At 45.0% G+C, this 13,492-nt stretch overlaps 2 non-coding genes and 1 pseudogene across 2 annotated transcripts; all 3 read right to left on the bottom strand.

The window, feature by feature from the left end:
* Positions 1-6,644: 6,644 nt before the first annotated feature.
* Positions 6,645-9,417, bottom strand: LOC127012439 (large subunit ribosomal RNA; annotated as a pseudogene).
* Positions 9,418-9,819: 402 nt separating this feature from the next.
* On the bottom strand, positions 9,820-9,998 carry LOC127012442 (5.8S ribosomal RNA). Its single transcript, XR_007765931.1, has one exon. It is a non-coding gene; the product is annotated as a 5.8S ribosomal RNA (ribosomal RNA).
* A 1,203-nt stretch (positions 9,999-11,201) lies between these two features.
* Positions 11,202-13,196, bottom strand: LOC127012434 (small subunit ribosomal RNA). Its single transcript, XR_007765925.1, has one exon. It is a non-coding gene; the product is annotated as a small subunit ribosomal RNA (ribosomal RNA).
* Between the last annotated feature and the right edge of the window lie 296 nt (positions 13,197-13,492).

Here is a 13,492-nt window from a genome sequence, read left to right as displayed (position 1 = left end):
CTCCGCCTGCGATGGCGTGCGAATAATCGCGCCGCCCCGCTTCAACTCTCGCACCTCATGCACTCTGACGCCCAAAGCAGGCGCTACCTCTTTGCGGACCTTGTCCGCAATTTGCCTCCCTGATAAGGCCGGATCATCACATGCAACGACTGCCGACCAGGTCTCCCGGATTTTCCGCGGTGCGGCTACAGGGGCATAGGGGGCGACAGGGGCAGCAGGTGAGGCGATAAGGTGCGCGCCTCTAGCAGCGGCGGCTGCGTATGAGACGGCCGAGGCAACCGGTGCCTGCTTCTTAAGGCGGTCCTCAAGCACTCCAATCCGTATAAGGAGGGCTGCAACAACCTCCTCGTAGCGGTTGGCTACGGACTGCACCTTCACATTTGTGGCCGGGTTGGCATAGGAGACCATGAACATCCTACCGATCTCCGATCGGATGTCCCCCATCTCGGCAGCGACGGCACCATTACCTCTCCACTCCCTATCCGAGAAGGATTTTAGAGGACTGGCTGGTGCAACGAAGGTCTTCTCGTGTTCAGCAGAGGATGCAGCAGCGGCGGGGGCTGCGGGAGCGGCAGGGGCTGCGGCAAGGGCAGCGACAGGGGCAGCGGCAGCGGCAGCAGCAGGGGCAGCGGCAGCGGCAGCGGCAGCGGCAGGGGCTGTCGCAGTGTCAGCGGCAGTTGCATCCAGTGCCATCAACTTGCACCTAGAGGCGTCCCTCAGCGGCGCTTTATTGCGCTTACCTCTGGGTCGTCCTCTGCCCCCACTGCTTCCCCTACTACTAGCACTCTCACTGCCAGAATCTCCAACATCCATTTTGGGTGGCGCCATCCGCCGGTTATCGGCAGTTCCAACCCAAAAGCTTTTCCACCAAGGACTTACCCCTTTATTATCAGCTGGTCGGAAAGCTCTATCAGCTGATCAGCTGATAAAAGTTTAGCGATGACACAAACCGCACAGCTGTTTTAGGCAAAATGTGCCTAAATAAGCCTAACGCCTCTCTCAAGAGAGCGCCTCTCTCGTGACACACGTGGCGCAATGGAAAATTTCCAATGGGAAAAACCCAATTTCACCCGGTTTCACCACTTTTACACAGGGAAAACACGCGCACTGGGTTCGCAGGCACAAAACACGAATTTTCGTGCTGTTTCTAGCTTCGTATCTGGTCTCTATCAGTCAATATTGGCTACACTCGCGGAGCGTACGGAAAACACGTCTGTTCGCACGAGCAATCTAACACCGACGGGACAGGTGTGTCTCGGATCCCTCCGAACTTATTTAACGTGACGTGTTCCGCACTGAAGGGATTACAGCCACGGCATTCTAATATACCCACAAGGGAGTATATAATGCAAGGGTCTGGGTTAAGCGCCAAACCAACGCCCTGGACTAGAAGCTATAGCTATGTACATAGCAACCACCCCAGTAGCAATTTAAGTACTTGCTTGTCGGGCAAGCACTCCCCCTTGCATAGGGGCGAGATCTATCTAAAATCTCTACTGTTCTTTGGGTCGCAGCACCCGAGTTGTATTAACGCAACATCCACGTCGAGCCCGGGGACTCTACCCGCGATATAGGTGTCAACCACAGCCACCACGAAACTCCCACTAGGGGGCCGACCTCAATGAGTAGCCTTGGAGAACCACTCAACCCGTGGCACCGAAATTTCAGGCTCGGTGGGCCTCACCCCTTCAGCTCCGACAAGCTCGGATGGGGCAACCATGTCATATTAGTCGCCTCCTACGACAAGCAATGACAAGCTGTGGCAGTATTCTTCGCCGTTGCCACACGGCAAGGGGGTTTTGGGACTATTGTCCCGGCGCCTGCGGTTCATCCCTCGTCGCTTCCATCCTACGCCTCGAGAAGGCAGCATCAGCAAAAGCTCCTAGGAGACGCATCCGTTCTGGGGTCTCGACTACTCCTGCGACGTTCCATCGTTCTTGGACTCGAACAATGCCAAGGGCATCCAAGTCACGCAAATCGCTATAGAGGCGGCACTCACATAGTACGTGAAGCCAGTCCTCACTCTCCTCTCCACATGAGCATGCGGTTGTGGTGCTGAGGGTTCTACCATGGAGGAAAGCGTTGAACGACCCGTGTCCTGTCAGCAAGAATCCGGCTCTTAAGGTGAAGACAAAGTCCTTCCTCTTGTAGACGAACGCTGCCTCTGGGAAAAACTGGCGAGTCACAAAACCGTGAGCCGCTTGGTCCCATCTGAGTTGCCACTCATTTAGCAGACATTCGTCTAGCAGAGCCATCTTGGATTTCCAGTCCAACACAGACAAGTCCTGTCCATAGAGCCAGTCGCTCTCGTCCAGGGGAACGTGCTTTCTGAGCTTAAACTTCACTGCCATCCTGTGAGCATCTAAATCCATTGGAGGAGCACCAGCAAGCACCTGCAGTGCCACCGTGGACACTGTGCGGCATACCGGTAGGCATCCTAATAGGATGGTCCTCTGGCACGAGGTGAGGAGTCTTAAGGACTTGCCCTTGCTCGCCGCCTTGTACCAGACCGAGGCACCGAAGAGTGCACAGGGGACCATGAGTCCGCTGTATATCGTCCTCTTAGCACGGGAGCTGAGCCCCCAATCGACTCGGAGCACCCGTGCTAGCCCTCCGGCAACTCCAGCCAGCCGATCTCTGAGAGCAGAGATATGCGGGAGAAAGCTCATCCGCTCGCCGACTAAGATGCCAAGGTACCGGCATTTGGTGACGTATGGCAGGCTTGCTCCAGCAAACCGTACCGTCGGTCTCCTAGTGTCTGAAAGATTCCCTTTCAGCAACATGATTGCCGTCTTGCTGGTTGACACACTCACTCCAACCTCAGCTCCCCAGGCTCCCACGATGTCCATCAACTGCTCACCCTTTCGCTCCAGATCGGCACGGGAATTCCCATCGACGAAAAGTAGCAAGTCATCTGCAAACGCGCTCAGAGCACAATGTGGCTCCAGGCGCTGAAGCAGCACATCCATCAGTAGGTTCCAAATAAATGGACCACTGACGGACCCTTGCGGGCAGCCCCGTGTAACCGACACTGTGGCCGCTTCGTAACTGCTGATGATACTGGCACTTCGACCGGAGAAATAACTTTTCCACAAGTCTATCTCTCGACAGCCGACGTCGATAAGCCGATCCAGCACCGCGTTCCACTCAACATTGTCGAAGGCACCCTTGAAATCAACAAAGATTCCCAGCACCCTCCTCTCGCGGCTGGTGGAAACGGTGTTTTTAGCGTGCATCCACGCATCCTCAACGCAGCGTCCAGGCCGAAATCCAAATTGCCATCTGCAGCCATCCGGTAGCACATCCTTCAGTCGATTCACCATGATCCCTTCCAGCACCTTTCCGAACACTGGCAAAAGGCATATGCCACGATAAGAGGCAGGATCGCTCCTGTCCTTATCTGGCCCCTTTACCAGCGGTATCACTCTCGGGTGTTTCCACTCGGCAGGAAAATATCCTTCCGAGAGGCATCGAGAGTACAACTTCGTCAGGTGCTGAGGGATAGCACGCCATACCTCCTTGACGATCCCACCCGTGATGCCGTCCATTCCCGGCGATCGCCGGCTTCTCAGCTTCGCGACGCTGGTTGCCACCTCGAAGGCTTCGAGGGTCGGTGGAGCAGCAGGAGTTATACCCTCACGCACTGTGGATTCCGCAACAGGGAAGAAGTTGCGGAGGAGTATATCTGCGCAGTCGTGCCATGTCGTAAGTAGCGCGCCGTTCGACCTAAGACATCCAAGATCGGTTGTCTTTTTCCGGCCTCGGCATATTCGGTAGGCGTGCCCCCATGGATCATCCTTGTGCCGTCCCACGAAGTCCCGCCAGTTTTGTTCCTTTGTCATCAGGATAAGCTTCTTATACTGGCCTGAGGCAAGCCTTAATCCAGCGGCAAGTCGCTCAACATCGCCGGTGCCACTCCGACGAGCTGCCTGCAGCCTGCGCCTCAGTCTCCTGACCTCTTGGCGCTTGGTACTCAGTTCAGGATTCCACCATATTACGTTTCCCCTTGCTGCAGGTATCCTGCGCCCTATTACCCTGTCGCACACTTCGTGTACGATGGAGCGAAGGGCTGACACATGATCATCCAACGGCGATTCCTCCAGTTCCTCGAGACATTCAGCTACATCCCTTAGTTCTACTCTGAATCTTCGCCAACTTGCATTGGAGAGCCTCCATTGCGGTACCGGAGCTAGGCTCTCAACAGTACTGCTTGGATCTGGAGTAACCTCAACAGTGATGATGTTGTGGTCACTCAGCTCCCAGAAGTCAACTCTCCATTCGTATATTGCCCACACACGCGCTGCTTCGTTGGTGAAGGTCACGTCGATATCACTTCTGGAGCGGTGATTATCGAACGTGAACACCTGGCTGGCCGTATTAAGCACACAGACACCGCTTGCGATGATCCACTCGTCCATGTGCTGTCCCCGTTCGCGATTCAGACGGTCTCCAGAGTTAGCTGGAGTTTTGCTGAACCACATCGGGGAAACCGCATTCGCATCAAGTCCGAGGATTGTCGGTGTCCTGCTGGCTAGCAGCAGAACCGTATCCAGGTAGTCAGTGTAGGGCTGCAGGGCAGCTGAGTACTGGCAGTATACGGAGGACAGAAAAATGGTGCCGTATTTTCCTGTGACACTCACGCACACTCCATAATCCGTCGTCAATGTCTCGATGGGCATGCAGATGGCAGACGGGTCGTCCACGATGATGGCAGCTTTCTTCCTTTTGTCAGCGAAGATTCTCATGCCTCCAGGGAGTCCAGTGAGACGCTTGCCTGCGTCCACATAGGGCTCCTGAATGAGTGCGAACAGGTGGCCAGCATCTCTCATCCGCTTTGCAAGCTCGATGACAGCGCAACGGCCTCGACCACAATTCGCTTGGATGAAGCTGAACATGTTAATGTCTAGCTTGCACCCTGGCTAGCACAGCGCTATATATCGGGCATCCACCCGAGAGCATATAGTGCCCCGAGGGTAGCCCTTTATGGCGGCAGTTACGGCAGTCCACCGCATTTTTGCACTTCGCCGCGACGTGGTCGTTCTGTCCGCACTGGCGGCAGACCTGGTTTTCTCTAGCGTACCGACACTCGCTGACTTTGTGGTCAAAACCAAGGCATCGGTGGCACGCATAGGTGCGCACTTGAGAGCGGCAGCGGTAAGAGAACCACTTGATATACACCCTCCCGCTTTCGAGAACGGCCAACGCCTGATCATCTACTTCCAGCGTCACGTTTATAGTGGCGCTGTTAGCTGCTGACCAGGGCTTGGTCGCCAGGACTACCGCCTTCTGGAACTCCTTCAGCGACATCTCCTCGAAGTTTTTCTCTTTTAACTCCATCATGAACTCATCCGGCGTCACAGTGGTGTCCACATCCTGTACCGTCACCCTGGGTTTTGCGGCAGTGTTTTTGGACACCTTAAGGCCCACCTCAGCGAATTTTGCGGAGGCAACGATTTTCGACATCTCCGCCTGCGATGGCGTGCGAATAATCGCGCCGCCCCGCTTCAACTCTCGCACCTCATGCACTCTGACGCCCAAAGCAGGCGCTACCTCTTTGCGGACCTTGTCCGCAATTTGCCTCCCTGATAAGGCCGGATCATCACATGCAACGACTGCCGACCAGGTCTCCCGGATTTTCCGCGGTGCGGCTACAGGGGCATAGGGGGCGACAGGGGCAGCAGGTGAGGCGATAAGGTGCGCGCCTCTAGCAGCGGCGGCTGCGTATGAGACGGCCGAGGCAACCGGTGTCTGCTTCTTAAGGCGGTCCTCAAGCACTCCAATCCGTATAAGGAGGGCTGCAACAACCTCCTCGTAGCGGTTGGCTACGGACTGCACCTTCACATTTGTGGCCGGGTTGGCATAGGAGACCATGAACATCCTACCGATCTCCGATCGGATGTCCCCCATCTCGGCAGCGACGGCACCATTACCTCTCCACTCCCTATCCGAGAAGGATTTTAGAGGACTGGCTGGTGCAACGAAGGTCTTCTCGTGTTCAGCATAGGATGCAGCAGCGGCGGGGGCTGCGGGAGCGGCAGGGGCTGCGGCAAGGGCAGCGACAGGGGCAGCGGCAGCGGCAGCAGCAGGGGCAGCGGCAGCGGCAGCGGCAGGGGCTGTCGCAGTGTCAGCGGCAGTTGCATCCAGTGCCATCAACTTGCACCTAGAGGCGTCCCTCAGCGGCGCTTTATTGCGCTTACCTCTGGGTCGTCCTCTGCCCCCACTGCTTCCCCTACTACTAGCACTCTCACTGCCAGAATCTCCAACATCCATTTTGGGTGGCGCCATCCGCCGGTTATCGGCAGTTCCAACCCAAAAGCTTTTCCACCAAGGACTTACCCCTTTATTATCAGCTGGTCGGAAAGCTCTATCAGCTGATCAGCTGATAAAAGTTTAGCGATGACACAAACCGCACAGCTGTTTTAGGCAAAATGTGCCTAAATAAGCCTAACGCCTCTCTCAAGAGAGCGCCTCTCTCGTGACACACGTGGCGCAATGGAAAATTTCCAATGGGAAAAACCCAATTTCACCCGGTTTCACCACTTTTACACAGGGAAAACACGCGCACTGGGTTCGCAGGCACAAAACACGAATTTTCGTGCTGTTTCTAGCTTCGTATCTGGTCTCTATCAGTCAATATTGGCTACACTCGCGGAGCGTACGGAAAACACGTCTGTTCGCACGAGCAATCTAACACCGACGGGACAGTAGGAATCTCGTTAATCCATTCATGCGCGTCACTAATTAGATGACGAGGCATTTGGCTACCTTAAGAGAGTCATAGTTACTCCCGCCGTTGACCCGCGCTTACTTGAATTTCTTCACTTTGACATTCAGAGCACTGGGCAGAAATCACATTGTGTCAACACCCGCTAGGGCCATCACAATGCTTTGTTTTAATTAGACAGTCGGATTCCCCAAGTCCGTGCCAGTTCTGAATTGATTGTTAATTGATAATCGTTATAATTAATAAGAACTAATTGGTTTAACCCAATTAGTATTCTTAAAAATTTTAGCAAGAAAGTTCCACAATTGGCTACGTAACTAAACTATCCGGGGAACAAGTAACTAACATAAATGCTAGAAACTCTATTTACCCAGAACGAGCACATAAACCATGTTATTGTTTCCCAATCAAGCCCGACTATCTCAATCTTCAGAGCCAATCCTTATCCCGAAGTTACGGATCTAATTTGCCGACTTCCCTTACCTACATTATTCTATCGACTAGAGACTCTTCACCTTGGAGACCAGCTGCGGATATTGGTACGGCCTGTTGAGAAGTTTGCGTGTCCCCACCATAAATTTTCAAGGTCCGAGGAGAAAATATCGACACAACAGTATATGTCATGCTCTTCTAGCCCATCTACCATATCTCTCTGCGAAAGACTTCCATGGTAGTACGGCTATAAAACAGAAAAGAAAACTCTTCCGATATCTCTCGACGGCTTCTTTATGGTCGTTCCTGTTGCCAGGATGAGCACGAGGCCCATATTTAATAACAAACGGATACTCAACAGGTTACGGAATTGGAACCGTATTCCCTTTCGTTCAAAATTATTCAAGTATATTAATTTAGCTAGATTTTATATAATATATATATTTGTTTGGCATTTGTATTTTACTTGAAAATTTTCGGCTTTCGCCTTGAACTTAGGACCGACTAACTCGTGATCAACCACTGTTCACACGAAACCCTTCTCCACTTCAGTCCTCCAAGGTCTCATTCGATTATTTGCTACTACCACCAAGATCTGTACCAATGGCAGCTCCATGCAGGCTTACGCCAAACACTTCTACGCATACCATTGTACCTTCCTACTCACTAAAGTTTCAAAATTTATATTACAAGTAATATAAATCATCTACTTTAGCGGTAATGTATAGGTATACAACTTAAGCGCCATCCATTTTAAGGGCTAGTTGCTTCGGCAGGTGAGTTGTTACACACTCCTTAGCGGATTTCGACTTCCATGATCACCGTCCTGCTGTTTTAAGCAACCAACGCCTTTCATGGTATCTGCATGAGTTGTTAATTTGGGCACCGTAACATTACGTTTGGTTCATCCCACAGCGCCAGTTCTGCTTACCAAAAGTGGCCCACTGGGCACATTATATCATAACCTTGAACTTCATATCAAGAAAGTTAAGGTTCTTACCCATTTAAAGTTTGAGAATAGGTTAAGATCGTTTCGACCCTAAGGCCTCTAATCATTCGCTTTACCAGATAAGATTATTTTATATAATATTAAAATGCACCAGCTATCCTGAGGGAAACTTCGGAAGGAACCAGCTACTAGATGGTTCGATTGGTCTTTCGCCCCTATACTCAATTCTGACAATCGATTTGCACGTCAGAACTGTTTCGGTCTTCCATCAGGGTTTCCCCTGACTTCAACCTGATCAAGTATAGTTCACCATCTTTCGGGTCACAGCATATATGCTCAAGGTACGTTCCAGTTAGAGGCATAAATAATATAAATATCATTATACATAACTATATAGAACGCCCCGGGATTGTGTTAATTAGCTATAAATAGTTAAAAAACTAATCCCATTATTAGTCAAGTTAATTACGCTATTAGGTTTATATCCCAATAACTTGCACATATGTTAGACTCCTTGGTCCGTGTTTCAAGACGGGTCCCGAAGGTATCCTGAATCTTTCGCATTGTTAATCCTACAAGTGCATATAATAAACACAAAAATCAATGATAATTATGCCATTATATAATTCCGAAAAATTAACGCACTGTATTCATATAAATCTATCAGCACTTTATCAAATTAATAACATTTATTCTGTGTTAAAATGCAAGCAAATTAATTTGAATAAACTATAAGTTATATTTTATGATAAATTTGGTATGCTAATAGATTACAATGTCCTTATATGGAAAAAATGCACACTATTATCATAATATTGTTTAAATATTACAATTCTAATGATGAATTTTCCATAACGGATATTCAGGTTCATCGGGCTTAACCTCTAAGCAGTTTCACGTACTGTTTAACTCTCTATTCAGAGTTCTTTTCAACTTTCCCTCACGGTACTTGTTTACTATCGGTCTCATGGTTATATTTAGTTTTAGATGGAGTTTACCACCCACTTAGTGCTGCACTATCAAGCAACACGACTCTTTGGAAACATCATCTAGTAATCATTAACGTTATACGGGCCTGGCACCCTCTATGGGTAAATGGCCTCATTTAAGAAGGACTTAAATCGTTAATTTCTCATACTAGAATATTGACGCTCCATACACTGCATCTCACATTTGCCATATAGACAAAGTGACTTAGTGCTGAACTGATTTCTTTTCGCTCGCCGCTACTAAGAAAATCCTTGTTAGTTTCTTTTCCTCCCCTAATTAATATGCTTAAATTCAGGGGGTAGTCCCATATGAGTTGAGGTTGTGTATAACTTTTATATGCAATTAATTCTTTATATATAATGATAAAACATTTTATTAAATTCGTTATATTAATAATATCTGTATATAAATGGCATTTGTTTGATTTAACGAATCAACGAAGAACAATAATATTGTCAACGGTTTTCTATTTTCTAATCATTAATAAGAGACAATTCTAGATAAATTTTTATGCTAGACATTTCTCAGTATCATTTGATTGAAAAAGAAAATATTTCTCTTCGTTTTTCACATTCAAATTATTTACTAATGTGAGATAATGTTTTTCATATATTTTTTAATATTATGAATAAAATAATTAAATTATTATTATCCAATAATATACCATATGCTTATAAAATTTCATTATAAAATTTGTATAAGCAACTTAATTAGCATAGTCTTACAACCCTCAACCATATGTAGTCCAAGCAGCACTATAAAATTAATTAAAGTACATAACAGCATGGACTGCGATATGCGTTCAAAATGTCGATGTTCATGTGTCCTGCAGTTCACACGATGACGCACAGTTTGCTGCGTTCTTCATCGACCCATGAGCCGAGTGATCCACCGCTTAGAGTTTTATAAATTGGTTTCTTAATTTTGTCAAATATGTTTTTATTGAAAGAAATTAAAAATACACCATTTTACTGGCATATATCAATTCCTTCAATAAATTTATTTTTATACCTAAAACGAATGCTGCGAAATGTCTTAGTTTTATATAACCAATATATATCAAAGTATTTCTTTTTAAATTGCATTTATTGTAAATAAATATATATATATATATATTAATACTTTTTTAGCGATATAAATTGAAATTTATATAAAACATTAACCTGTATAAAACCAGGTACAACATTGTACATTTTAGGTTGTTGCATTATCCAATGTATGCGCATAACTGAGATGAACAATACATATCGCAACGCGTGTATATTATGGTCCATATACACACAGTATTTTAATTGTGTTTATATACAATAATAATTTAATATTATTATTTTAATAATTCGATTTGCTTGTTCGAATTTTTATTTGTTTGTTTTGGCTGCTTATTATTTCTCTCATATGTATTAAATACAATATATAATTTTAATATTTGCATTATTTCGATTTGCTTGTTCGAAATTTCATTTGATCTATATTAGATCATATACATTTTGGCAATTCATATTTTATTTGTATTACTATAATGTATTTATTATAATATAAACAAATATTTTATTAACGGTAAGGATATACAATAATAATTTAATATTATTATTTTAATAATTCGATTTGCTTGTTCGAATTTTTATTTGTTTGCTTTGGCTGCTTATTATTTCTCTCATATGTATTAAATACAATATATAATTTTAATATTTGCATTATTTCGATTTGCTTGTTCGAAATTTTATTTGATCTATATTAGATCTCATATACATTTTGGCAATTCATATTTTATTTGTATTATTATAATGTATTTATTATAATATAAACAAATATTTTATTAACGGTAAGGATATACAATAATAATTTAATATTATTATTTTAATAATTCGATTTGCTTGTTCGAATTTTTATTTGTTTGCTTTGGCTGCTTATTAATTTCTCTCATATGTATTAAATACAATATATAATTTTAATATTTGCATTATTTCGATTTGCTTGTTCGAAATTTCATTTGATCTATAATAGATCTCATATACATTTTGGCAATTCATATTTTATTTGTAATACTATAATGTATTTATTATAATATAAACAAATATTTTATTAACGGTAAGGATATTAAAACATTAATGATCCTTCCGCAGGTTCACCTACGGAAACCTTGTTACGACTTTTACTTCCTCTAAATAATCAAGTTCGGTCAACTTTTGCGAAACAACCGTAACACGCAAGGCGTCACAGTGATCACGTCCGGAGACCTCACTAAATAATTCAATCGGTAGTAGCGACGGGCGGTGTGTACAAAGGGCAGGGACGTAATCAATGCGAGTTAATGACTCACACTTACTGGGAATTCCAAGTTCATGTGAACAGTTTCAGTTCACAATCCCAAGCATGAAAGTGGTTCAGCGGTTTACCCGGACCTCTCGGTCTAGGAAATACACGTTGATACTTTCATTGTAGCGCGCGTGCAGCCCAGGACATCTAAGGGCATCACAGACCTGTTATTGCTCAATCTCATTATTGCTAGACGCAATTTGTCCATTTAAGAAGCTAGTGTCCTTATAATGGGACAAACCAACAGGTACGGCTCCACTTATATAAACACATTCAAACACAATAAACATTTTACTGCCACCATGAATGAAGGCTATATAAGCTTCAACACCATAATCCTGAAGATATCTATTTAATATATTTGAGTCTCGTTCGTTATCGGAATTAACCAGACAAATCACTCCACGAACTAAGAACGGCCATGCACCACCACCCATAGATTCGAGAAAGAGCTATCAATCTGTCTTACACACTTATGTTCGGACCTGGTAAGTTTTCCCGTGTTGAGTCAAATTAAGCCGCAGGCTCCACTCCTGGTGGTGCCCTTCCGTCAATTCCTTTAAGTTTCAGCTTTGCAACCATACTTCCCCCGGAGCCCAAAAGCTTTGGTTTCCCGGGAAGCGACTGAGAGAGCCATAAAAGTAGCTACACCCAATTGCTAGCTGGCATCGTTTATGGTTAGAACTAGGGCGGTATCTGATCGCCTTCGAACCTCTAACTTTCGTTCTTGATTAATGAAAACATCTTTGGCAAATGCTTTCGCTTAAGTTAGTCTTACGACGGTCCAAGAATTTCACCTCTCGCGTCGTAATACTAATGCCCCCAAACTGCTTCTATTAATCATTACCTCTTGATCTGAAAACCAATGAAAGCAGAACAGAGGTCTTATTTCATTATCCCATGCACAGAATATTCAGGCATTTGAAGCCTGCTTTAAGCACTCTAATTTGTTCAAAGTAATTGTACCGGCCCACAATAACACTCGTTTAAGAGCACTAATGCAGGTTTTTAAATAGGAGGAACATATGAAAAAATACAAGTATCTAAGCACATGTAAGAACTCCACCGGTAATACGCTTACATACATAAAGGTATAGTACTAACCACAATTGTAAGTTGTACTACCCGTATGAAGCACAAGTTCAACTACGAACGTTTTAACCGCAACAACTTTAATATACGCTATTGGAGCTGGAATTACCGCGGCTGCTGGCACCAGACTTGCCCTCCAATTGGTCCTTGTTAAAGGATTTAAAGTGTACTCATTCCAATTACAGGGCCTCGGATATGAGTCCTGTATTGTTATTTTTCGTCACTACCTCCCCGAGCTGGGAGTGGGTAATTTACGCGCCTGCTGCCTTCCTTAGATGTGGTAGCCGTTTCTCAGGCTCCCTCTCCGGAATCGAACCCTGATTCCCCGTTACCCGTTGCAACCATGGTAGTCCTAGATACTACCATCAAAAGTTGATAGGGCAGACATTTGAAAGATCTGTCGTCGGTACAAGACCATACGATCTGCATGTTATCTAGAGTTCAACCAATATAACGATCTTGCGATCGCTTGGTTTTAGCCTAATAAAAGCACATGTTCCATAAGGTTCATGTTTTAATTGCATGTATTAGCTCTAGAATTACCACAGTTATCCAAGTAACTGTTAACGATCTAAGGAACCATAACTGATATAATGAGCCTTTTGCGGTTTCACTTTTAATTCGTGTGTACTTAGACATGCATGGCTTAATCTTTGAGACAAGCATATAACTACTGGCAGGATCAACCAGAATAATGTTTTTATTCATATTTCATTCATATTTTTTGAATAGAAATTAGCAATATATATGTTGTTATAGATTTTATTTCTATCGAATACGGCCATTTTTATATAGCATTCGTATACGTTTGTTTTCCAATTTATACTTGTTTCGCCACTAATAATAACAAGTTTTTATTGATGTCAAAAAGAATCATATTCTTTATAAACACAATATTTATTTTTCATATATTTTCTTTATATATGCACATTTCATTCTAAAATATCATTTTTGTTCGACATACATAATATATTGTATCCACACATGTA

The sequence above is a fragment of the Drosophila biarmipes genome, unplaced genomic scaffold (genome assembly GCF_025231255.1).
Source record: "Drosophila biarmipes strain raj3 unplaced genomic scaffold, RU_DBia_V1.1 ptg000081l, whole genome shotgun sequence".
Classification (NCBI taxonomy): domain Eukaryota; kingdom Metazoa; phylum Arthropoda; class Insecta; order Diptera; family Drosophilidae; genus Drosophila; species Drosophila biarmipes.
Note: the sequence above shows the minus strand (reverse complement) of the source record. Positions and strands in the feature narration are given on the sequence as shown.